At 43.7% G+C, this 25,988-nt stretch overlaps 1 protein-coding gene across 2 annotated transcripts in view; it reads right to left on the bottom strand.

The window, feature by feature from the left end:
- Window positions 1-25,988, bottom strand: part of LOC147109130 (leucine-rich repeat transmembrane protein FLRT2-like) — a 59,986-nt gene that overhangs the window by 22,234 nt on the left and 11,764 nt on the right. Inside the window, exons 3-4 of one of the 2 annotated variants that reach the window (XR_015080178.1) lie at window positions 16,522-16,680; window positions 13,957-15,246 (exon numbers count right to left, since the gene is read on the bottom strand). The exons of the other annotated variant lie outside the window; for it this stretch is intronic. The gene's annotated coding sequence lies outside the window, so the exon portion shown is untranslated. Of the gene's footprint in view, window positions 1-13,956; window positions 15,247-16,521; window positions 16,681-25,988 lie in introns of those variants that run through there. 2 annotated transcript variants of the gene reach the window in all.

Below are 25,988 nucleotides of genomic sequence, written 5' to 3'. Positions count from 1 at the left end.
CATTCACTAACAGTACTTATTCTGAACTCCTATTCATAGACTATATGCCATAACTTTCCCTTATTGACTGTGAACAGGGATTGTTTCCTCTCCTAAAATCGCAATGTATTTCAGATCATTGTACATTAGTAAAACCAATAAAAACCCTGTTCCTGGGACTAGGGACAGGGTCACTAGCAAGGCTTGGAAGCTAAGCAGAGCTCAGGCCTGGTTAGTACCTGGAGGGGTGACCATCAGGGAAGACCAGGTGCAGAAGGTCACGGAAGGAGCCCCAAGGAGGGGCAGTTGGTGAGAAGGTCACGGAAAGGGCCCCAGGAGGGGTGGCTGGTGAGCAGGCCCAGGCGTTGGGCTGAAGATTGTCAGACAGGAGGAATGGTGGAAGTGGAAATGGAATGGCGGCGTGCACAGATGCAGCGGCTTTGCTTCTCCCAGGATGGTGCTATTTACGTTTAATGTTAATGTTATTTGTACTGGACTCATGGGAGCTTGCAAGATCACATTTCGTTGTTTGTACAATGACAATAAAGTTGAATTATTATTATGATAGATTAATGGATAAGGAAATGGGTGAGCATTCTCTGCAAAATATTGAGAGTTCAACTTTTACTTATTTTAAGAAATAACACCAAGTTTTTTTTCAAAACTCATAATTCAAAGCAACGTGATTTCATTTACACCCTAGCTAGTAATATATAATTTGCAATAGAACTTTAACGAACCACTATCAATCACGTGAATCAGTGCAGGCTTAAATTGATTTAAGATATATGGGAACTCAGAAACTGTCTTATATAGTCCATGCAGACCATTAAACCCTCTGTAATATCATGATAGAACACAGATGGACGGATAATGTCGCACATCAGTGGAACACTAGCCTATGTTACTTTGTTTGTAATCAGTGTAGTATTGCGCTCAGTACACAACTTGGTCCATGTTATTTATCCTTGACCTTGAGCACTCTGAAGAGCTTTCTTGGCTGAATTTAGAGTCTCTCTGCAGATACAAAGTAGGCCTGACTTTGAAATTCAAAGGCATGAAACGCATAAAACAAAGGCATCACTTAGAAAATGCGGTTCGCAAGCGCCCCTGGCATCACATGGGCCAGGCGAACGAATGAAAGAAGGGAATCCCCCTTCATACTTGACAATTCTGTACAGACTGAACTGTCAAAAGTATGAATGGGGAACACATTTAAAAACACACTAAAACATTAAATAATTATTTTTTAAATTACATAAAATATTTAATTAAATGGCATTTTAATTAATCAAAAATGTAATTTGTTGGGGGAAAAAATTAAATGTTTTTACAGGGCTAAAAATAAACTTATCTTTTGGAAGAGTATTTTTAATTTATAAATGAGTTATTACATTTCATTTTTCGGCTTTTTTAAAACTCTTAAACTGGTAAAAGCAGGCCTTACGCCTGCTTTTACCAGGCATAAGAATTTGACAGTCATTCAGCGGGCGGAAGCACAACTCTCCACCCGCAGAGGCACTTTTCCCGGGCATGCGGATGGTCTGCCAAGAGGATTCTTGATAGATCGCAAATGCCGGTTTTCAGCGCCTGCACGTCGCATGCCTGTAACCGGCACTTGCGCGGCCCCTATGGGCGCGTACGCACCAGTGGGGGTCGGAAAATCCGGCCCAATATATCAATTGGATTTTACCTGGTATACATCTATATCCTTATAAAACAATGCATCTAATGATGCCTTAAGCATCTTAACATGAGATTTGTTATGATGATATTATGAAAGTTTTGAATCTCAGGTTTCACACACCATACTTCAAAGTATCAAACAAAACCAAAAGGGAGATATTTCATTCTTCTGATCTGAATCCAGGACACTGTTAATGATTAACAAGCCAGCCTGGCTCACTAATGCAACCTAGAGCGATAGAACTGTTAGAGGGCTGGGTCTCTTCTCACTCCATTCCTTGCAAACCAATTCCCCAACATGTAGCGTGGTCCTGGCTGGATAGGCAGTGGGAAGCTTGCCAGTGTCTTGTGCTTTATTTTTTTAAATTATTCATTCACAGGATGTAGGTATTGCTGGCAAGGCCAGCATTTATTGGCCATCCCTAATTGCCCTCGAGAAGGTGATGGTGAGCATCGTTCCTGTTAAGCTGCGCGCAGGCCGCTCACCGGCTTTTCAATGGAAATAACCGCACCTGCACCAAAAACTGAATGGGCCGTGCAGCCAATTAAAGGGCCCGCGCACCAAAAAGAATTACACGGAACATTGGTGGTGAGCCATCTTCTTAAACTGCTGTAGTCCGTGTGGTGAAGGAGGAATTTCTTCTCTCCGAGGGTCGTGAATCTGTGGAATTCTCTACCCCAGAGAGCTGTGGAGGCTGGGTCATTGAATATATTCAAGGCGGAGATAGACATATATTTGAGCTATAGGGGAGGCGAGGGTTACGGGGAGCGGGCGGGAAAGTGAAGTTGAGGCAAAGACCAGATCAGCCATGATCATATTGAATGGCGGAGCAGGCTCGAGGGGCCAAATGGCCTACTCCTGCTCCTATTTCTTATGTTCTTATGTACTCCCACAGTACTGTTGGGTAGGGAGTTCCAGGAGTTTCACGCAGCGATGATGATGGAACGGCGATATATTTTCAAGTTAGGATGGTGTGTGACTTGGAGGGGGTAGTGTTCCCATGTGCCTGCTTCCCTTGTCTTTTCAGGTGATAGAAGGCACGGGTTTGGGAGTTGCTGCAGTGCATCTTGTAGATGGTACACACTGATGGGGTGCTGATCAAGCGGGCTGCTTTGTCCTGGATGGTGTTGAGCTTCTTCAGTGTTGTTGGAGCTGCACTCATCCAGGCAAGTGCAGAGTATTCCATCACACTCCTGACTTGTGCCTTGTAGGTGGTGGAAAGGATTTGAGGAGTCAGGAGGTGAGTCACTCGCCACAGAATAACCAGCCTCTGACCTGCTCTTGTAGTCACAGTATTTATGTGGCAGTATTCTGGTCAATGGTGACCCCCAGAATGTTAATGATGGAGGAGCAATGATGGTAATGCCATTGAATGCCATGGTAAGGTGGTTAGACTCTTTCTTGTTGGAGATAGTCATTGCCTCACACTTGTGTGGCATGAATGTTACTTGCCACTTATCAGCCCAAGCCTGAATGTTGTCCAGGTCTTGCTACATGCGGGCACGGACTGCTTCATTATTTGAGGAATTGCGATTGGAATTGAACACTACGATCATCAGCGAACGTTCCCACTTCGGACCTTATGATGGAGGGAAGGCTGGGCTCTGCCGAGCTGAGTCGAAGCTCTTTGTACTTGTGTTTTTGGCATTTGTACCGATAGGGTGTGTGCCCTCCACACCCTCCACGTTAGATAAACAGACATGTACAGGTCTATGCAGATTTCTCATTAGCTGGATTAAGACATTCTTTAACATGGTGATGGCCATCAGACAATCCCCCAAAAAATAGAAAATTGTATAATAATCCTGTCCTCACTCGGTCTGCCAGAAAGATCATCAAACCAGCCTGTGCTTAACTTTGGCCTAGCTCAGACCCCCATGACTGCTTTGTATATTTACTGTATATATTCAATAAATCTGAATTTCTGTAAATTTGTGTTTCTCAGCAATTAATGGCAATATTTAATGGGATGGACACTAATAGCTTTTATTTAAAATGTGAATGCAAAACTTAAAGGACCTGCAGCTAATTAGTAACAAACATTTCTATTTTTCAGCTTACCCTGAACAACAGCAGTGGTTTTTAAAAACACTCTAATGGGTGTAATCAATCTTTTTTGTTGTTGGTATCTTTGGCCTCTCACAATGTGACACTGTAGCCCCATGTTGTGTTGGAATACATTCCAACCTAAAATTGCAACTATTTGCAAATTAAAAAGGGGCCTACCACCCGAGACAGACGGGGGCTTTAGGCGCCCAGCACTACGTCCCTTTCAAAATGTTGCTGGGCTCCTCGTCGTGTTAACGGGCGGTATGGCTTCCAACCCCATTTTGAGGCCATTACTGCCTCGCGAACGTCGGGCGATAGAAGTGAAAATTGATCCCGCTAAGTCCTCACAGTGAAGTTTTAGTGAAACTTGAGATGCAGGGGAATGGAGCCTGCAAAAACTCAAGTCCTGTCTCATTTTTAATCTGGGGGGAAGAAACCCTGTGGAAATTCCAGGCTGCAACCTAGAATCATAGGATCATACTGACAGTAGGAGTCCATTCGTCCCATCGTGTCTGTGCCAGCTCTTTGAAAAGAGCAATCCAATTCGTCCCATTCCCCTGCAAGTTTCTCCTACTGAAATTAAGATTTCTAATTAACATCTTGAGCAGCTCCATCCAACATATTGGCATTATTGTTCAATCTCTTCCATTTGATTTAATCTACAGGCACTGGCCATGTAGTTTCAGTTGATTGAAGGGCGAGTCCCACAGATAAATGTCTTATTGATTTACAGCTTTTACAAGGCGGCGGCAAAATATTACTAATGGCTGATAAAGCCTTGATAATGAAAAGAAATCAATAAAAGGTATGCCTCTAAATCACCCAGTTTCTTAAAACAGTAAAGCATGCAGTGCATGTTAGAGTAATATCATTTGGATATAAATAATAATTAGTGTCACTTTTGGCAGTGAATACTTATCTGACTACAAAAGTACTATAGATAACTTTCCTGAAGAAATGTGCTTCAGATAATTAGGCATTGACTCAGGATTTGATTTTCCTCTCTCTCCACCCCAGCCCAAAAGCACGGGTCAGGTGGAGTACACCCAAGTGCAGTTTGCCTGACATGACCTGAACCAAACATGAGTTCTGGCGCAGGGTCATCGACCTGAAACATTAACTGGGTTTCTCTCTCCACAGATGCTGCCTGACCTGCTGAATATTTCAGATCCTTAAGTATTGGCTCGGCATTCCCCTGGTGCAGGCCTGCTCCTTGAGAGGGGGCCTGCACCTAAAGTTTAGGGCTGATGCCTGCAGCAGAGGTAATGACCACTGACTGCAGAGCCTTCTGGCTACTGTACAAAAATAGCAGCCAAAAGGCCTCTGACCCAGATCAGCTTCCGCAGATCTGAGCGGGTCTAATGTGGGCACAAGGCCTGCAGTCTGATTCTTCTGGGCACCTTTCCTAATGAGTGTTCGACTAGTGTACCCGCAAGGCAATGTGAAGCCAGTTAAAAAAGACTGCAATCACCGATTGCTCGCACTTTACTTACTAAAATTCAGATGCGGACTGCTATTTTCATCCGACTCAAAAGGGTTAACTGTTCAGTTTGTTCTTGTCAATCAGTCGAAAATACAGCGGCAGAGCAGGAGGTCAGTGAATCATGCTTTGTGCATGTGTTTGTGCACTCACACCTGGAGTTCTGTCACTTTCCTCAAAGCGTTGTGAGTTCCCAGTGTATCTGGGCACACTGCCTGATACACATACGGTGCTGATATAGTATCAACACCTTCAGTATAATAGAGGCATTATACTGGTGTGTTTGAACATGTAGAGCTAAATTCTTGTTACAGGTAATCCACCGGAAAATTGCATTTGTCTCACTGTTTGGGGGTGATGGCATAGTTTAGCCATGTTCACTTGTTTTTAGGTGTGCCGTTGTCAATTTACTTTTTTAGAAATCATGCCATCTTCTGTCTAAGAAGTAGAGGCCAGTGCTGACACACTGCTTGGGCGATAAAGATATTGATTTGATGGCGACACACCAACCTGGCATCCATACCACAATATTTCCACATCAGAGATGGCATATCAGTCCCATTATTCTCTGCAAAAATGTTTTTTTTTAATGTAATCATATGCCTAATAATTCACCAACGCTAATGGAGCAGCAGTTTAGAATTGCCTTGATGGCAGAAAAACAAATCCAGACCTATACCATTGAAGGAAGTGGCCCTTTAAATATAAGAACATAAGAAATAGGAGCAGGAGTAGGCCATTGGCTCCTTGAGCCTGCTCCACCATTCAATGAGATCATGGCTGATCTTCTACCTCAACTCCACTTTCCTGCACTATCCCCATATCCCTCGATTCCCTTAATATTCAAAAATCTATCGATCTCAGTCTTGAATATACTCAACAACTCTGAGCCTCCACAGCCCTCTGGGGTAGAGAATTCCAAAGATTCACCACCCTCTGAGTGAAGAAATGTCTCCTCATCTCAGTCCTAACTGGCCGACCCCTTATTCTGAGACTGTGACCCCTGGTTCTAGACTCCCCAGCCAGGGGAAACATCCTCCCTGAATCTACCACGTCAAACCCTGTAAGAATGTTGTATGTTTCAATGAGATCACCTCTCATTCTTCTAAACTCTAGAGAATATTGGCCTAGTCTACTCAATCTCTCCTCAAAGGACAATCCCCCCATCCCAGGAACCAGTCTGATGAACCTTTGTTGCACTCCCTCTATGGCAAGTATATCCTTCCTTAGGTAAAGAGACAAAAACTACACAATACTCCAGGTATGGTTTCACCAGGGCCCTATATAATTGCAGTAGGACATCTTTACTCTTATGCTCAAATTCTCTTGTAATAAAGGCCAACATACCATTTGCTTTCCTAATTGCTTGCTGTACCTTCATGTTAACTTTCAGTGATTCGTGTACAAGGACACCCAGGTCCCTCTGAACACCAACATTTCCCAATCTCTCACCATTTAAAAAATACTCTGTTTTTCCTACCAAAGTGGATAACTTCACCTTTCTCCGCATTATGTTCCATTTGCCATGTTCGTGCCCACTCACTTAGCCTGTCTATATCCCCTTGAAGCCTCTTTGCATCCTCCTCACAACTTACATTCCCACCCAGCTTTGCATCATCTGCAAACTTGGATATATTACATTTGGTCCCCTCATTGATATAGATTGTGAAAAGCTGAGGCTCAAGCACTGATCCTTCCGCTATCTCACTGATGGTTCCTGTCTACTATGCGGAGTGTGAAAACAAGAAGTCATAAATGTTCACTCACTGGGATGACCTGCTCTGTGTCTTCAAATAAAATTGCAATTTTGTGCGTGTGTGCACTTGTGTGTTGTCTGGTGCTTTATGGAGAGATAAGCATGTGCAGCCTCCTATACCAACAGGCACGTTGACATTATTTGAATGTCTTGATATAAATAGTGCTGGAATAACTTAGCCTGTTAATTCAAGAGTCTGCTATTACATATGTGGTTTCTGTATTCAAATACCACCTACCCACTAAAGGAGCCATTCAGCAGTTTTACTCATTCACATCATTTAAACCCGTCATTATGTAAAAATGCACAGCAGGATTCCACTATTAACGTCGGTAATAACATTCTGGTTTGCTTCTCTCGCCTCTGCTCTGGTTTTCTTTCTGTCGCTCATTTCCTGGCTCCGTGCCTTGAATTTGCATCAGCTGATCACCAGTGCCACTCTGTTATATCTTTTCAATATTGCCATATGATATTATTATGCACAGTTCCCACACAAGCATGTTCTTTAGTTTTTATTTTGATGAGCGTTAGTGATGACATCCAAAATTAAATCAACACTAATGTTTTACACAAGACAGTTACTACTCGTCTGGTCTAGATTATTAACACTTAAAAAGTCTCCCAAATTGGCAGCACCATGGTGAGAAGTTGTTCTCAAAGAATAGATCTGTTACGGGTGACGATGGGCAAAATACCAATGTCATTCCACAACTTTCACCCAATCAGCTGGCTTCAAAGGAATCATAGATGGTTAACATCCTCTTGCGCCCTTTCAGTTTGAAAATGACCTTTCAGCAGATTATTTTTTTTGCTAACACTTTTAGTCCTCATTTTCCTCAAAAGCGTCTTTTGGTCAAAAAATTAACGGCTGCCATTTGATTGATATACCAAATGAGCTCCTATAGTGCCTCACAACCCTCAAATTGTCACATACTGTACTGTTGTATGCCCCAAACAATTGCAGAGAATTTTCCCTCATTCCAGATTTCCTGGTAGGAGTCACCTTACTTTATATGACATTTAAATAAAAAGACTGCTACAATTTGATTTTTATTTTACATAGAATGTACAGCACAGAAACAGAGGTTGTTAAGATTATGAAAGGGTTTGATAGGGTAGACATAGAGAAGATGTTTACACTTGTGGGGGAGTCCAACTAGGGGCCAGAAATATAAAATAGTCACTAATAAATCCAATAGGGAATTCAGGACAAATGTTTTTACCCAGAGAGTGGCAAGAATGTGGAACTTTCTACCACAGTGGGTGTTTGAGGCAAATAGCATGGATGCATTTCAGGGGAAGCTAGATAATACATGAGGGAGAAAGGAATCGAAGGATATGTTGATAGGGTTAGATAAATTAGGGTGGGAGGAGGCTTGTGTGGAGCATAAACGCCGGCACAGACCAGTTGGGCCGATTGGCCTGTTTCTGTGCTGTACATTCTATGTACAGTAATTCTTTGAATGCTTGGAGTAGGCTCTGGTGTCCCTTCCCCTCCCATTGTTGACATGATACTTGACACTCACTGTCCAGACATAGACTGGAAGAATAGCCAGTAAGACTAGATACTGCAGGGCTGCTAGTGCTTTTGAATCCATACCCCAGCATGAGTCAGTGCCTATAGGGGAGGAAGAAGAAAATAAGTGGGAGGGGGTGGTTAACACGGTGCAGTATAAGCTCTTAAGTGGAGTATCATGGGATGATTCCAAGATATGGTGCTCCCAACCTAGAGTCAATCAACAGGAGTGTGGACTGGAAAAGCAGGATTACTGTATTGTTGCCCAATCTCCGACCCAAGCTCCCTTCAAACGTGCCTTCCCCACTGGGAGTAGTGAATCATGGAATCAACCCTTCTACATAAGAAATAGGAGCAGGAATAGGCCACTTGGCCCCTCAACTCTGCTCCACCAATCAATAAGATCATGGCTGATCTAGGGCTCAAAGCCACTTCCCAGCCTGCTCCTCATAACCCTTCACCCCCTTATCTTGCAAAAATTTGTCCATCTCCACTTTAAATGTATTTAATGACCCAGCCTCCACAGCTCTCTGGTGCAGAGAATTCCACAAATTTACAACCCTCAGAAGTTCCTCCTCATCTCAGTTCTAAAAGGGCGACCCTATATTCTAAAACTGTGCCCCCGAGTTCTAGATTTCCCCATGAGGGGAAACATCCTCTCTGCATCTACCCTGTCGAGCCCCCTCAGTATCTTATATGTTTCGATAAGATCACCTCTCAGTCTTCTAAATTCCAATGAGTATAGGCCCAGCCTGCTCAACCTTTACTCATAAGTCAACCCCCTCATCTCTGGAATTAACCTAGTGAATCGTCTCTGAACTGCCTCCAATGCAAGTATATCCTTCCTTAAATAAGGAGACCAAAACGGTACGCAGTACTCAAGGTGTGGCCTCACCAATACCTTGTACAGTTGTAGCAGGACCTCCCTGCTTTTATACTCCAACCCCCTTGAAATAAAGGCCATCATTCCATTTGCCTTTTTGATTACTTGCTGTACCTGCATGCTAACTTTTTGTGTTTCATGCACAAGGACCCCCAGGTCCCTCTGAACTGTAGCATTTTGTAATCTCTCGCCATTTAAATAATAGTTTGCTTTTTTATTTTTCCTGCCAAAGTGGATAACCTCACACTTTCCCACATTATACTCCATCTGCCAAATGTTTGCCCACTCACTTAGCCTGTCTATATCCCTTTGCAGATTATTTGAGTCCTCTGCACAACTTGCTTCCCCACCCATCTTTGTATCATCCGTAAACTTGGCTACATTACACTCGATCCCTTCATCCAAGTCATTAACGTAGATTGTAAATAGTTGGGGCCCCAGCACCGATCCTTGTAGCACCCCACTAGTTACTGTTTGCCAACTGGAAAATGACCCATTTATCCCGACTCTCTGCTTTCTGTTAGTTAGCCAATTCTCTATCCATGCTAATATATTACCCCCAACTCCATGAGCTCTTATCTTATGCAGTAACCTTTTATGTGGCACCTTATCAAATGCCTTCTGGAAATCCATACACACCACATCCACTGGCTCACCCTTTTCCACCCTGCTTGTTACATCCTCAAAGAACGCCAGCAAATTTGTTAAACATGATTTCCCTTTCCTATAACCACGCTGAGTCTGTTTGACTGCAGTATGTTTTTCTAAATGCCCTGCTACTGCTTTCTTCATGAAGGACTCCAGCATTTTCCCAATGACAGATGTTAGGCTAACTGGTCTATAGTTTCCTGCTTTCTGTCTCTCTCCTTTCTTAAATAGGGCTGTTACATTAGCGGTTTTCCAATCCGCTGGGACCTCTCCAGAGTCCAGGGAATTTTGGAATATTGCAACCAATGCATCCACCATCTCTGCAGCCACTTCTTTTAAGACCCTGTGATGCAGGCCATCTGGTCCAGGGGACTTGTTGTCTTTTAGTCCCATTATTTTACTGAGTACTATTCCCTTAGTGATAGTCTTTAGTTCCCCACTCCCTGTGGCCCCTTGATTATTTATTATTGGGATGTGGTTAGTGTCGTCTACAGTGAAGACAGATGCAAATAATTTGTTCAGAATCCCTGCCATTTCCCTGTTCCCCATTATTAATTCCCCAGTCTCATCCTCCAAGGGACCAACGTTTACTTTAGCTACCCTCTTCCTTTTCATATACACCTGTAGAAGCTCTTACTATCTGCTTTAATGTTTCTTGGCAGCTTACTCTCATAATTCATCTTCTCTCTCATTTTTTTAGTCATCCTCTGCTGGTTTTTAAATATTTCCCAATCCTGTGGTCTCCCACCAATCTTGGCACCATTGTATGCCTTCGTTTTCAATTTGATACCATCCTTTACATCCTTAGTTAGCCACAGATGGTGCTCACTTTTCTTAAAATCTTTCCTTCTCACTGTAATATATTTTTGTTGAGAGTTATGAAATATCTCCTTAAATGCCCACCACTGCATTTCAAATTTCTTACCCTTTAATTTGTTTTACCAGTCTACTTTAGCCAGTTCTGCCCACATGCCATTATAATTGCCTTTGTTTAAGATCAGGATACTGGTTTGGGATACAACATTCTCACCCTCCAACTGAATTTGAAATTCAACCATGTTATGATCACTCTTTCCTAGAGGATCCTTTACTATGAGATCATTTATTAATTCTGTCTCATTACATAGTACCAGATCCAAGATAGCCTGCTCCCTGGTTGGTTCCATTACATACTGTTCTAGGAAAACATCCTGGATGCACTCTATGAACTCCTCCTTCAGGCTACCATGGCCAATTTGATTTGTCCAATCAATATGGAGATTAAAATCACCCATGATTATTACCGTACCTTTTTTACAGGCCTCCATTATTTGTTGATTTATACCCTGTCCAACGGCATTGCTACTGTTCAGGGGCCTGTACACTACGCCTACCAGAGACTTTTTCCCCCTTATTATTTTTTTATCTCCTCCCAAACCGATTCTACATCTTGATCTTCTGAGCCAATATCACTTCTCACCACTGCACTGATCCCATCTTTTATCAACAAAGCCACCCCACCTCCGTTTCCTTTCTTTCTATCCTTCGGAATTATCATATACCCTGGAATATTCATTCCCAGCCCAGGTCGCCTTGCAACCACGTCTCTGTAATGGCGATCAGATCATACCCATTTGTATCTATTTGTGCCATCAACTCATTCATCTTGTTATGAATGCTGCGTGCATTCAGATATAGAGCTTTTAACTTTGTCTCATCATTTTTCCTTGTTTTGGCCTTTTTTTTCCTGTTACACTTTTATTTTTAAACATTCTGTCCCTTCCTGTCACACTCTGGTTATTATTTCCCCCATCTCTAGCCTGCTCTATTGCTTTCTTATTACTCATTGACTTTTTATTTTCCCACTCACCTGGGTCCTCCCCACTCACTATTTAGTTTAAAACCCTCTCTACAGCCCTAGTTATTCGATTCACCAGGACTCTAGCCCCAGCATGGTTCAAGTGAAGCCCGTCCAAATGGAACAGCTCCCTCTATCCCAGTACTGGTGCCAGTGCCCCACAAAGTGAAACCCATTTCTCCCACACCAGTCTTTGAGCCACTCGTTCATTTCTCTGATCTTATTTACCCTATGCAAATTCGCTCGTGGCTCAGGTAGTAATCCAGAGATTGTTACCTTTGTGGTTCTGCTTTTTAATTTAGCCCCTAGCTGCTCATACTCTCTCAGCAGAGCCTCTTTCTTTGCCCTACCTATGTCATTGGTATCTACGTGGACCATGACAACTGGATCTTCCCCCTCCCACTCTCTCTCCAGCCCAGAGGAGATGCCCTTAACCCTGGCACCGGGCAGGCAACACAGCCTTCAGGACTCATGCTCTCGGCTGCAGAGAACAGTATCTATCCCCCTCACTATACTGTCCCCAATCACTACAACATTTCTTTTTGCTCCCCCCACTTGAATGGCTCCCTGTACCACGGTGCTGTGGTCAGTTTGCTCATCCTCCCTGCAGTCCCTGGCCTCGTCCACACAGGGAGAAAGAATCTCGTAACTGTTGGACAAGGCCAAGGGCTGAGGCTCCTCCACCACTACATCCTGGATCTCAATACCTGCCTCGCTTGCAGTCACACCCTCCTGTCCCTAACCATGGGCCAAATTGGAAGTAATTATTCTAGTGGGTGTGACTGCCTCCTGGAACATAGTGTCCAGGTAACGCTCCCCCTCCCTAATGTGTTGTAGTGTCTGAAGCTTGGACTCCAGCTCATCAACTCTGAGCTGAAGTTCCTCGAGCAACCAACATTTGCTGCAGATGTGGTCGCCTTGGACCTCAATGGTATCCACCAGCTCCCACCTGAAACAACAACACATTGCCTGGTCTCCCATCTCAATTAATTAATTCGTTTTAAAATTTGGAACACATATCTTTTAATCTACACCAAGGCACTTAAATTTAGATGCTCAAGTTTGGGGAAAAAAGCAAAAGAGCGAAATACTCACCAACCAATCACTTACCTGCTTTCTGGTGACGTCACACTTCAATTACTTTTCACTTCTTTACACTCACCGGTCCTTTGTATCTCAGTGTGCTCCCGTTGCTTTTGAACTCTCCCAGGTTTTGGCGCCCTCGCTCTGCTCCTGCTGCTTTTGAACTCTCCTGGGTTTTGGCGCTCTCACTCTGCTCCCGCTGCTTTTGAACTCTCCCGGGTTTTGGCGCTCTCACTCTGCTCCCGCTGCTTTGGAACTCTCCCGGGTTTTGGCCAGAACCTTGTGATACTTGAAATTGTCTTGTGTGAGCCTATCAGATGCACTAGTGATGAACGCCAAGCTTGTCTTTACCCAAAAGATTCATGGGATCATTTTAACTTTCGGCGATGGTGTAAAACAAGCTACATTGGATTGGCTGCCCACTATACTTTCTTTTCCATAGACTTCAATGGAAAAGAAAATCAGGCAGAGTGTATAATAGGCAGCCAATTCAATATTGACCATTTTACACCATCACTGAAAGTTAAAATGACTTTTGCTACCATTCTCGGTGCTGTGTCATTGATAATATCAAGTGTGAAGTTAGGGAACATCAGGCAGTGCAATGGCATGAGGAGCCTTTGATTCTGTCATCTAGCTGTTGGAACTCTAAGGAAAAGACAAACATTATTTTCAGGAAGTGGATATTTTTGCCCCATAATGTGAAAGACGCTGGGGTCTTACAACCACCTAACTCAGAACAAATCTCAAAATTACTCCCCATGACTGCAATGAGCCTGGATTTCAACATAGTGGGGAAGAGTAAGGTAGTGTTGAACCTACAGTGTTCAACTCGGACTTGTTTTTCCATGATGTGAAATTTCTTTGATCTCAGTAGCAAAGTAACCGTTTGGCTTCACAGAGTGTTTGACACTTTTGTTTTATGTTTTAGAATGTTCACTACCACTCCCAGCCAGATATTTATCCAGTTCATTTGCTTGTAAATGCACAATTAACAGCTTTTGTCGAGACTCTATTCAACATATCCACTATTCCGTGGGAAAAAATATTCCCTCTAATCTTTAGGCTTATTTGAGGTGTGCTGAGGTTGTCTTCATATTTTTAGGCTCTGTGGCTACAGTCCAAGTTAAACAATCTATTTAAATCTACATTATCAATGTCCGTCAGTATTTTGAAGACACGGATTATGCTTTAAGCTACTTTCCTCCAGTGGAAACTAAAACAACTCTGTGAGGCCCTCCTCATAACTTAAAATTTCAAGACCCAGAATAAACCTTTTCGCTCTTCGGTGAACCTTCACCAATGCATCAATGTCCTTTCGGAAGTAGGATGTCAAAATATTATAATTATGGCCTGACCAGTGATCCATAGATCATGAAAATAAGTTGTTTTATCTTATATAATCAAATCACCTCAGGTGCATTCCAGTATTTGATAAACGTTATTGATAAGTTTCACATTGACTAGATACATTCAGTAGGTACTTTATATCCTCTTTTACTTTCCACATTTTTTAAGTTGACATCCATTCATTATGTACACATATTTCTTGTTTCCGGTTTCAGTGTGCATAATCTTACAATTATTCACATTATATCCCATCTGCAGTTCTATGGCCTCTCTGCTTAATTATTTCAGATCCCATTGAATGGTATGAATTATCCTTATACTCTCAACTCGCTTCAGTTGGTAGTATTCTTGCCTCTGCATTCAAAAGGTTGTAGTGCAGTATTAAAGGAGTACTACATGGTCAGCAGTCCAGTCCTTCAGGTGGGATGTAAAGCTGAGTCTCTGTCTATTGGTTCAAGAGACATTAAAGATCCAATAGCACTACTTGAACAAGATAGAGCGTTCACATTATTCACATTCTATTCCATCTGCAGTTCCATAGCCTAGCCACTTAATTAGTTTGGATCCATTCAGTTGGAGCGACTAACACAGGAATATACAGGACTGGCTTGAGCTCCTAACTTGTTTAAGCTGTTATGGCCTCTTGATGCTTAAAATATAACCCCACTAACTTTTGAAGCTTTGTACAGTAATTCTGTTATAGAAACACAGAAATGCTGGGTTTGAATCTATCAAAAAGGACCTGTTTTTCTATGGATTATTTCGCTCGGACTTGTTTCAGATAGGCTGATGCATTCCCCATGGAATAACTTATTTTCGCTTCTCAGTTTTTGCCACTTGATTTTTGCAGGTACGGTTCCATCAATACCAGAAACCCTTGGGTGGTTGATTCTTTGTGTCAGGGAGTTCTTCAACTCTGGACGCTGGGCCCAATGTAGTCCTCACCTAAAGCATGCACTTTCCAACATATCTCTCAACCTGTAAACATGGAAATCAGGTCGAAAGGGACAAAGTCAAAATTAGAAGCACTTTATTTTGCCACATGTAGCACCATGAACAAACATCCTAATGTTTTAATTTTTGGTACTAATATAGGTTATGGATTTTTCCACATTGTAATGGTTCCACAAATCCAATTCAAGGAAGTTTCACTTTGGTAATCTGGAATGCTTAATTTATTTATTCACACTTTTCAATTGGAGGATTAGCACCTGGTTGTATTTTGATGGTATGTATGCTTACACTATCTGTCTCAAAAGACAATATATTGTTACTCTGTCTATCTGAAAACTGTGAAGAAAAGCAAATTAAGCATTTCAGACGTGGTTTTGAAGAAGTAGAAATCAGGAGATTTACCAAATATTAGGATCAAGAGTTTTAAGCATGGAAAACATTTTAAAATTCTGGAATGCAACTCCAAGTTTAGGGGGGTAGAGCAGGATTAAAATTCAGCCACCAAATCATCTCATCTTGAATAAACTGAGATAGTTGACAAGCATGCTTTAGAGCGCAGGAACTCTAGCTGATTCCTTACCCAAAGACACAGGGGTCAAGTGCGTCAATCCATTTGCTCCACAAACTGAGGTTAGCTAACACCATACAGACTTTAAGACTGTACAACACAGAAACAGGCCATTCGGCCCAACTGGTCTATGACGGTGTTTATGCTGCACACGAGTCTCCTCCCACCCTACTTCAAAAACAGATTATCTGGTCATTACAACATTGCTGTTTGTGGGAGCTTGCTGTGCGCAAATTGTCTGCCGCGTTTCCTACATTACAACAGTGGCTCCACTCCAAAAGTACTTCATTGGCTGTAAAGCGCTTTGAGATGTCCAGTGGTCATGAATGGCGCTATATAAATGCAAGTCTTTTCTTTTTCAGCTTACCATATCAGCATAACTTTCTATTCCTTTCTTCCCCATGTACTTATCTAGCTTCCCCTTAAATACATCCATGCTATTCACCTCAACTACTCCATGTGGTAGAAACTTCCACATTCTAACCTCTCTTTGGACAAAGAAGTTTCTCCGGAATTCCTTATTGGCTTTATTAGTGACTATCTTATATTCATGATCTCTAGTTTTGAACTCCCCCCACAAGTGGAAACATCAGACTGAGGATAGAATCCTGGACCTTCTCGCTCAGTACCACACCGCAAGGTGCATTTAAACACATGGAACAGTTTGTCCACAGTAGACTTTTACAAATTTGCTCTCTTGGTTAGGAGCTTCACAGATCGGAAGTACGTACCGGGAGTTTGGGCATGGTAGTCAGTGGGCCCTGCAGGACAGGAAAAGAACATCAGGTGAGGTGTGCTGACTGCTTCGCCTGAATTCCCAATATGTGCTAGCTCCATGGTGGATGCACAAGATCATGATAACGACTGTAGTTTGCACATTCGTTATTGCGCTAGAAAAAGTATACGATGCAGGTTTTTTTACTATTTCATTTGAGCAAGGACACGAGATGAATTAGATACATTAAATTAAAAAATGAGAAAAAAAAACAACTACAGTGTGCTTGACATTTCAGTTTCTGGGTGCTGTTCCTTGACAGTTATTTGAAAGCTACATTGGGGGGGGGGGGGGGGTCTTTGTTTAATATTCATTGGGATTCTTTGCTGCAGACAACTTCCTGCCCATGGCTGTTTCAAGGTCTTACTGTTAACTACAGTACAATGAAGCTCTTTTTTTTTTGGCCATGTGTAACCATGCGCAGCATATTCTCAAATCTAAACAATTCATCATCACAAACTGAACAGTGTGACACCTGGCCGGTTGAAGGTAAACATACGACACAGCAAGCCAGGTATTTCAAACCATCTGTATGTTAACCCTTGGATTGGACTGGGCTCTTCTAAAAAAAAAGCTAAGTGCAAACATTTTGTACATCGTTATTTACTACATCTTGGGAAAAAATGTGAATACTTTTCTAGGGATTATATTGTCCAGTGGTTAAATGTTAAACTTTCAAATTGGGTGGGGGGGGGGGTGGGGGGAGAGGGCGAGGTCTATTGGAGGTCTCCATTTTGAATCTCCTCACTGCCAAATAAAATCTTCCTTTGAGCAAGATTCTCAGCTTCAGTGACTCCAGTCTACCAGCTGTTGACTTCCCAACAGTGCTGGCACCCAGTTAACAGGATTACAGTGTGTAAAAGGTCAGCCCCTATCCATAGGATTTGCACGCTTCAAGCCTCAAGCCAATGGGCCTCTGGAATTCCTTGCCAGTTGGTGCTGGCTCTCCACATGCCTTCAAGACGGAGCTGGTCCGGTTCTTGGCAGAGGTAGGAGCGGGGTGTTTTGCAAAGACTGAGTGAGCAACCAGGGAGAGTAGAATTTAGCAGAAAGGTGGAAGTAGGCGGTCTTTATGATGGAGAGGATATGTTGACGGAAGCTCAGCTTAGGGTTGAACATGTTGCTGAGGTTGCGAACAGACTTGTTCAGCCTGAGACAATAGCCAGGGAACAAGATGGAACTGGTGATGAAGGTATGGAGCCTGTGGTGGGAGCCAAAGACAATGGGCTGGATTTTCCCAGCTCGAGGAGGCAGGAGTTCTGGGAAAATGGGAGCAGGTCCCAAACATCATGCACTGACATCATCCGACACCGGCTTTCCTTTAATTGGCCGGCAAGCCCACAGGGCGGGCTTAACAAGGCCAATCAAGGGAAAATAGCGTTTGTTCGTCAGACGTTGCTGGGGGCGGGAGTAGAACCCAGAAACCAGCAGTCCCGGCCCCGACGTGCCTCCTCAGCTAAGGTCCCGGCCAATGGCTTTGGTCTTCAGTGTTTAGCCAGGGTGTTCTTGGGCCAGAGATCACAATAGTAAGTGAATTAACAGATAATGTACACAAGGTCAATGTGATCTCCTGAATTGGTTTCATTTCAATGATAAGATGGGCTGAAGTAGGGTGGAGGCGGGCAATGTTATGAAGACGGAAGGAGGCACTCTTTGTTATGGAGAGGATATGGGGCTGGAGCTCACCTCTGGGTAAAACAGGATGGCAAAATTGCAAACTGTCTGGTCCAGCCTGAGACTGTTATGTTTCTATGCTGTATTAAACATACTTGAAGCACAATTGGCTTAGCAATCTATTGGCAGATCTGGCTTGACCACATCAAGCTCTACTAGGGTTCAGTCTCCTCTACCAAAACTCCCAGGATCATCCTGGCTAAACACAGAGAAGACCATCCGGTTCCCTGGCCATTCTCTCAGGCTGAACCAGTCTGTTTGCAACCTCAGCAATGTGTTCGACCCTGCACTGAGCTACCAGTGACATATCCTCTCCATCATAAAGACCTTTCTGCTAAATTCCCCTCTCCCTGGTTGCTCACGCAGTCATTGCAAAACACCCCGCTCCTACCTCTGTCCATCTGAAACTCTCATCCTTGCTTTTGTCACCTCTAGACTCGATTACTCCAGTCATTGCCTGACTAGCCTTTCATACTTCACTCTACATAAATGTCAGTTTGCAAACCTCTAATTCACTGACCTTCATCTCCCACCACCTAAATTTGAAACTCTCATCCTTGTGTTTAAATCCTTCCATGGCCTCACCCCTCCCTATCTCAGTTACCACCTCCAGCACTACAACCTACTCCCACCAACATAGAAACATAGAAACAGGAGTAGGCCATTCGGCCCTTCGAGCCTGCTCCGCCATTCAATGCGATCATGGCTGATCATCCAAATTCAGTACCCTCTCCCTGCTTTCTCCCCATATCCCTTGATCCCTTTAGCCTTAAGAAATATATCCAACTCCTTCTTGAATATATTTAATGAATTGGCCTCTACTGCCTTCTGTGGTAGAGAATTCCACAGGTTCACCACTCTCTGGGTGAAGAAATTCCTCCTCATCTCTGTCCTAAATGGCTTACCCCTTATGCTTAGACTGTGACCCCTGGTTCTGGACTCCCTGACCATCAGGAACATCCTTCCTGCATCTAGTCTGTCCAGTCCTGTCAGAATTTTAAGTTTCAATGAGATCCCCTCTCATTCTTCTAAACTCCAGCGAGTATAAGCCCAATCGACCCAATCTCTCCTCATACGTCATTCCTGCCATCCCAGGTATCAGCCTGGTGAATCTTCGCTGAACTCCTTCCATGGCAAGAACATCCTTCCTCAGATAAGGCGACCAAAACTGCACACAATACTCAAGATGTGGTCTCACCAAGGCCCTGTACAACTGCAGCAAGACATCCTTGTTCCTGTACTCAAAACCCTCTTGCTACGAAGGCCACCATACCATTTGCCTCCTTAACCGCTTGCTGCACCTGCATGCTTACCTTCAGCGACTGGTGCACAAGGACACACAGGTCTCGTTGCACTTCCCCATCTCCCAATCTATTGCCATTCAGATAATAATTTGCCTTCCTGTTTCTGACACCAAAGTGGATAACCTCACATTTATCCACGTTATATTGCATCTGCCATGCTTCTGCCCAATCACCCAACCTGTCCAAATCATCCTGGAGTTTCTCAGCATCATCCTCACAGCACACACGCCCACCCAGCTTTGTGTCGTCTGCAAACTTGGAGATATTACATCTAGGCCTAGAAATTCATTAAGGCGCTGCCAGCTTTGCGGCCAGTTACCGCCTAAAGAGGGCTTCTGCGCCAAAAAGGAGTTTGCGCTGATATTCAGCGCAGCGGTATTGGCGGCGGTAGCCGTTAGCGCTGCGCCGGCACCGATGACGTCATCGGTGTGCGCAGTGCCCCGGTTCCGCCCCGAAACCGGCCCGATCCCCATATTTAGTTGCAGCCGCCTCCTCCGCAGCGGCCGCAAACAGCGACCAGAAAACGGGGCCGTACTGTAGCCTTAGTGGGGCGCTTTAAGGTGGAGGTGCGGCCGGCCGCTTTTTCGGCGGCCGCCAGCCCGCACCTCCTTCCCCGGCCTCCTACACCCCCCCCCGCGGCATTGCCGGCTGCTTTCCGTGAACCCGGCACTTCTCCGTGGTGCCGGGCTCATTTGCCGGCACTATCCAGCGGCGATCTCCCCGTTGCAGGCAGCTCCCCCTTAAGAGAAGGAGGAGGCCTGCAGTACCGCAGCCTGCCGCTCCGCAGCGGCTGGCGCAGCGGCGCCAAGAGCGCTGAAATTCAGTTTCAGCGCCCCAAGCAGAGGCGGGCACACCCTGGAATAGCGCCCGGTTCCGAATTGGGGCGCAAAAACTGAATATCTGACGATCGCAAATGGCTCCCCGCCCAGCGCTAACTTTTGGGCGCTAGCTAGCTGGCGGGGCCATAGTGAATTTCTAGGCCCTAGTTCCCTTGTCCAGATCATTTATATATATTGTGAATAGCTGAGGTCCAAGGACTGACCCCTGTGGTACCCCACTAGTCACTGCCAGCCACTCGGAAAAAGACCCATTTATTCCAACTCTTTGTTTTCTGCCTGCCAACCAGTTCTCTATCCAAGTCAATACCTTGCCCCCATCCCATGTGCCTTAACTTTACACGCTAATCTCTTATGCGGGACCTTATCGAAAGCCTTTTGAAAGTCCAAATACACCATATCCACTGGTTCTCACTTATCTATTTTACCAGTTACATCCTCAAAAAGTTCCAGTAGATTAGTCAAGCAGGATTTACCTTTTGTAAATCCATGTTGACTTTGTCCGATCACGTCACTGTTTTCCAAGTGCTCGGCTATTACATCTTTCATAATGGACTCGAGCATTTTCCCCACTACCAATGTCAGGCTTACCGGTCTGTAATTCCCCATTTTCTCTCTACTGCCTTTTTTGAATAGTGGGGTAACATTAGCTACCCTCCAATCCATGGGTACTGTTCCAGATTCCATCGAATGTTAGAAGATGATCAGCAATGCATCTACTATTTCTAGGGCCACTTCCTTAGGTACCCTAGGATGTAGATTATCAGGCCCTCGGGATTTATCGGCCTTCAATCCCGTCAATTTCCCTAACACCATTTCCCTACAAATACTGATTTCTTTCAACTCCTCCCTTTCATCAGACCCTATGTTCCCCGACATCTCTGGGAGGATACTTGTGTCTTCCTTTGTGAAGACAGAACCAAAATATGTATTTAATTGGTCTGCCATTTCTTTGTTCCCCATTATAAATTCCCTGATTCTGACTGCAAGGGACCTACGCTTGACTTCACCAATCTTTTTCTCTTCACATATCTATAAAAGCTTTTACAATCAGTTTTTATGTTCCCTGAAAGCTTACTATAATACTCTATTTTCCCCCTCTTAATTAATCCCTTTGTCCTCCTTTGTTGAATCCTAAACTGCTCCCAATCCTCAGGTTTACTGCTTTTTCTGGCCAATTTATATGTCCTCTCCTTGGATCTTATGCTATCCCTAATTTCCCTTGTTAGCCACAGTTGAGTCACCTTTTTTGTTTTATTTTTATGCCAAACTGGGATGAACAAATTCTGTAGTTCATCCATGCGGTCTTTGAATGTTTGCCATTGCCTATCCACCGTCAACCCTTAGAGTGACATTCCCCAGTCAATCCTACCAAACTCGCGCCTCATACCATCATAGTTTCCTTTCTTTAAATTCAGGACCCTAGTCTCTGAGTCAACTACTTCACTCTCCATCTTAAATGAAGAATTCTATCATATTATGATTGCTCCGACCCAAGGGGCCTCATACAACAAGATTGCTAATTAATCCTTTCTCATTAGATAATACTCAGTCTAAGATGGCCTGATCTCTGGTTGGTTCCTCGACATATTGGTCCAGGAAACCATCCTGTAAACACTCCAGGAATTCCTCCTCCACAGTAGTGTTACTAATTTGGTTAGCCCAATCTATATGTAGATTAAAGTCACCCATGATAACTGCTGTGCCCTTAGTGCACGCTTCTCTAATTTCCCTTTTAATGCCATCCCCAACCTCCACATTACTGTTTGGGGGTCTATATACCACTCACGTTTTCTGCCCCTTGGTATTTCTCAGTTCTACCCATACAGATTCCACATCATCAGAGCCAATATCCTTTCTTACAATTGTGTTTATCCCTTCTTTAACCAGCAATGCTACCCCACCTCCCTTTCCTTTTTGCCTATCTTTCCTGAATATTGAATACCCCTGGATGTTGAGTTCCCAGCCTTGGCTACCCTGGAGCCAAGTTTCCGTAATCCCAATCAAATCATATTCGTTTACCTGTATTTGCGCAGCTAATTCATCCACCTTATTACGAATGCTCCTCGCATTAAGACACAAAGCCTTCAGGCATGTTTTTCTAATGCTCTTAGACCTATTAGAATTATTATTTTCTGTGGCCATGTTTGATTTAAACCGTTTCTCTCACTCTGGCCTCTTGAGCATCCCCCTCCTTTTACTCCACCATTGGCAGCTGTGGCTTCAGCTCACTAGGTCTTACCCTCTGAAATCTCTCCACCTGCGTCTCTTCAAGACTCTCCTTAAAACCCACTCCTTTGACCAAGATTTTAGTCATCTGTCCCAATCAATTTTTGGCTTTGGTCCATTTACTTATGCCTCCACGAAGCATCTCAGGGCAGGGTTTCAGCCAGTGGCTCAGTTGGTAGCATTCTCACCTCTGAGTCAGAAGGTTGTGGGTTCAAGTCCCGCTCCAGAGACTTGAGCACAAAAGTCTACGCTCACACTCCAGTGCAGTGTCTTTCAGATGAGATGTTACACCGAGACCCCATCTGCTGTCTCGGGTGGATGTAAAAGATTCTGTGGCACTATTTTGAAGAAGAGCAGGGGAGTTATCCCCAGTGTCCTGGCCAGAATTTATCCCTCAAATCAACACCACTATAAAACAGATTATCTTGTCATTATCACAGTGCTGTTTGTGAGAGCTTGCTGTGTGTAAATTGGCTGCCGCATTTCCTACATTACAACAGTGACTTCACTTCAAAAAACACTTTATTGGCTGTAAAGCGCTTTGGGATGTCCGGTGGTCATGAAAGGCGCTATATAAATGCAAATCTTTCTTTTCTCTTTCTCAGGATGCTTTTCTACATTAAAGCCGCTAAATAAGTGTAAGTTCTTATTTTTTATCAAGGTTACTACCAATAGAGTACTTTAAGAAAAGCTGCTGTTCCTATGGCTTGATAAAAACAAGCAATCAGAAATGAAGGAAAATTGATATTCAACAACATAATGAAAGAAGCCTCGACATAAAGCAATACCATTCTTGATATTACTTATGAAAGATACAGCTACTTCACCTGACTTAATACACCACTGTTTGTGCACTACTGCACTTCAGTGAAACTGCTATCGTGACTATCTCATGTGTACAATGAGGGCTGCATTACAATAGATCGTCTACGTTAGAGACTAATTGTAACCTGATTATTCAGGTTCCCTGCACAAAAACAAAGGCAAAATTATTGTCATATCAATTAACATGCTTGATATTTTTCACAAGTAGATTTGCTTTGCAGTGCGAACAGCTGTTGCCACTCTTTCAGAATAGCACCTTGTACACCATTTACACTTGTGCTGCAGATTCACACCAACGTTTCACACATAATGGCATCAGTTTATTTATTCCCATTGAATTTTGGAATGTTAATATCTACTGATCACTTGACCATGCCGTTGTCTGGGGCTGCAAAGACTTAAGAGCTAGATGACTAAACTGTAAAAATGACAGATGCAAGTCTCTTGTAGATTGCAGCCAGGAGTGAAAACCCCTCCCGCAAAACTCTTATGTTCTTTAAATTATGCCATGAAAATTAGCGCACAGTTCCTTTGTTCACCATTTTAGTGAAGGAACTAACACAGTTATTTAGAAACGGTTAATGAATGCAGTAAAATAGCAGACAGAGGAGTTGTATGTAAATGCATTGGCAGGAATAAAGGTTGTGTTGAGTGAGCAACCAGGGAGAGATTTTAAAAACAAGCAATCAGAAATGAAGGAAAATTGATATTCAACAACATAATGAAAGAGAAGCCTCGACATAAAGCAATACAATTCTTGATATTACTTAGGAAACATATAGCTACTTCATCTGACTTAACACAGGTGAAGCTCCTATTAAAATCTCTCCCTGGTTGCTCACTCAACACAACCTTGGTGTTCTTATTTTATTTTCAGTTGAGCTTCAAGCCCCATTTCTTAATCTATCACCAAGAATATCTGTTTCTACATCTGCATCACCTGCCTGTGCCCTGACATAAGCTCACCTCCAACACCACTAAAACCCTCAGCCCAATCTTCATCACCTCCAGAGTCAACTCCTCCAATTCTTTCCTTACCGGCCTCCGAAGCTTTTTTATTATTCATTCACAGGATGTGGGCAATGCTGGCAAAGTTAGCATTTATTGCCCATCCCTAACTGTCCTCGAGAAGGTGCTGGTGAGCCGCCTTCTTGAACCGCTGCAGTCCATTTGGTGAAGGTAATCCCACAGTGCTGTTAGGGAGGGAGTTCCAGGATTTTGACCCAGCGACGATGAACGAACAGCGATATATTTCCAAGTCATGATATTGAGTGACTTGGAGGGGAACTTGGAGATGGTGGCATTCCCATGCGCCTGCTGTCCTTGTCCTTCTAAGTGGAAGAGGTCACGGGTTTGGCAGGTGCTGTCGAAGAATCCTTGGCGAGCTGCTGCAGTGCATCTTGTAGATGGTACACACTGCAGACATGGTGTACCAGTGGTTGAGGGAGTGAATGTTTAAGGTGGTGGATAGGGTGCCAATCAAGCTTTGTCCTGAATGGTGTTGCACTTCTTGAGTGTTGTTGGAGCTGCACATATTCAGGCAAGTGGAGAGTATTCCATCACAGTCCTGGCTTGTGCCTTGTAGATGGTGGAAAGGCTTTGGGTTGTCAGGAGGTGAGTCACTCACCACAGAATTCCCAGCCTTTGACCTGCTCATAGCCACAGTATGTGCGTGGCTGGTGCAGTTATATTTCCAGTCAATGATGACCCCCAAGATGTTGATGGTGTGAGATTCAACAATAATAACTCCGTTGAATGTTAGGGGGAGGTGTTTAGACTCTCGCTTGTTGGAGATGGTCATTGTCTGGCACTTATGCGGCAAGTAATATTCACGCCACACATTAGCACAAGCCTTAATATTGTCCAGGTCTTGCTGCATGCGGGCATGGACTCATTATCTGAGGAGCTGCGAAAGGAACCAAACACTGTGCAATCATCAATGAACATCCCCACTTCTGATGGAGGGAAGATCATTGATGAAGCAGCTGAAGATGGTTGGGCCTAGGCCCCTGCCCTGAAGAACTTCTACAGCGATGTCCTGGGGCTGAGATGATTGACCTTCAACAACCACAACCATCTTCCTTTGTGCTAGGTATGACTCCAGCCAGTGAAGAATTTTCCCCCGATTCCCAGTGACTTCAATTTTACTAGGGCTCCTTAATACCACACTCGGTCAAATACTGCCTTGATGTCAAGGGCAGTCACACTCATCACCTCTGGATTTCAGCTCTTTTGTCCATGTTTGGACCAAGGCTCTAATGAGGTCTGGAGCGGAGTGGTCCTGGCAGAACCCAAACTGAGCATCGGTGAGCAGGTTATTGGTGAGTAAGTGCTGCTTACACCTTCAATCACCTTTCTGATAATTGAGAGTAGGCTGATGGGGCGGTGATTGCCTAGATTGGATTTTTTCTGCTTTTTGTAGACAGGACATACCTGAGCAAGCTCCAACCTGCACAGAGTTCAACTCATCTATGGACAGGTATATAGATAGGCTAAATGAGTGGGCAAGAACATGACAAATGTTAACATGCAGGTACAGCAAGCAATTAGGAAAA

The sequence above is a fragment of the Somniosus microcephalus genome, chromosome 12 (genome assembly GCF_052327205.1).
Source record: "Somniosus microcephalus isolate GS21.2 chromosome 12, FLI_Smic_1.0, whole genome shotgun sequence".
Classification (NCBI taxonomy): Eukaryota; Metazoa; Chordata; class Chondrichthyes; order Squaliformes; family Somniosidae; genus Somniosus; species Somniosus microcephalus.
The sequence above is the reverse complement of the archived record's forward strand: the minus strand, read 5'-3'. Positions and strand labels throughout refer to the sequence as shown.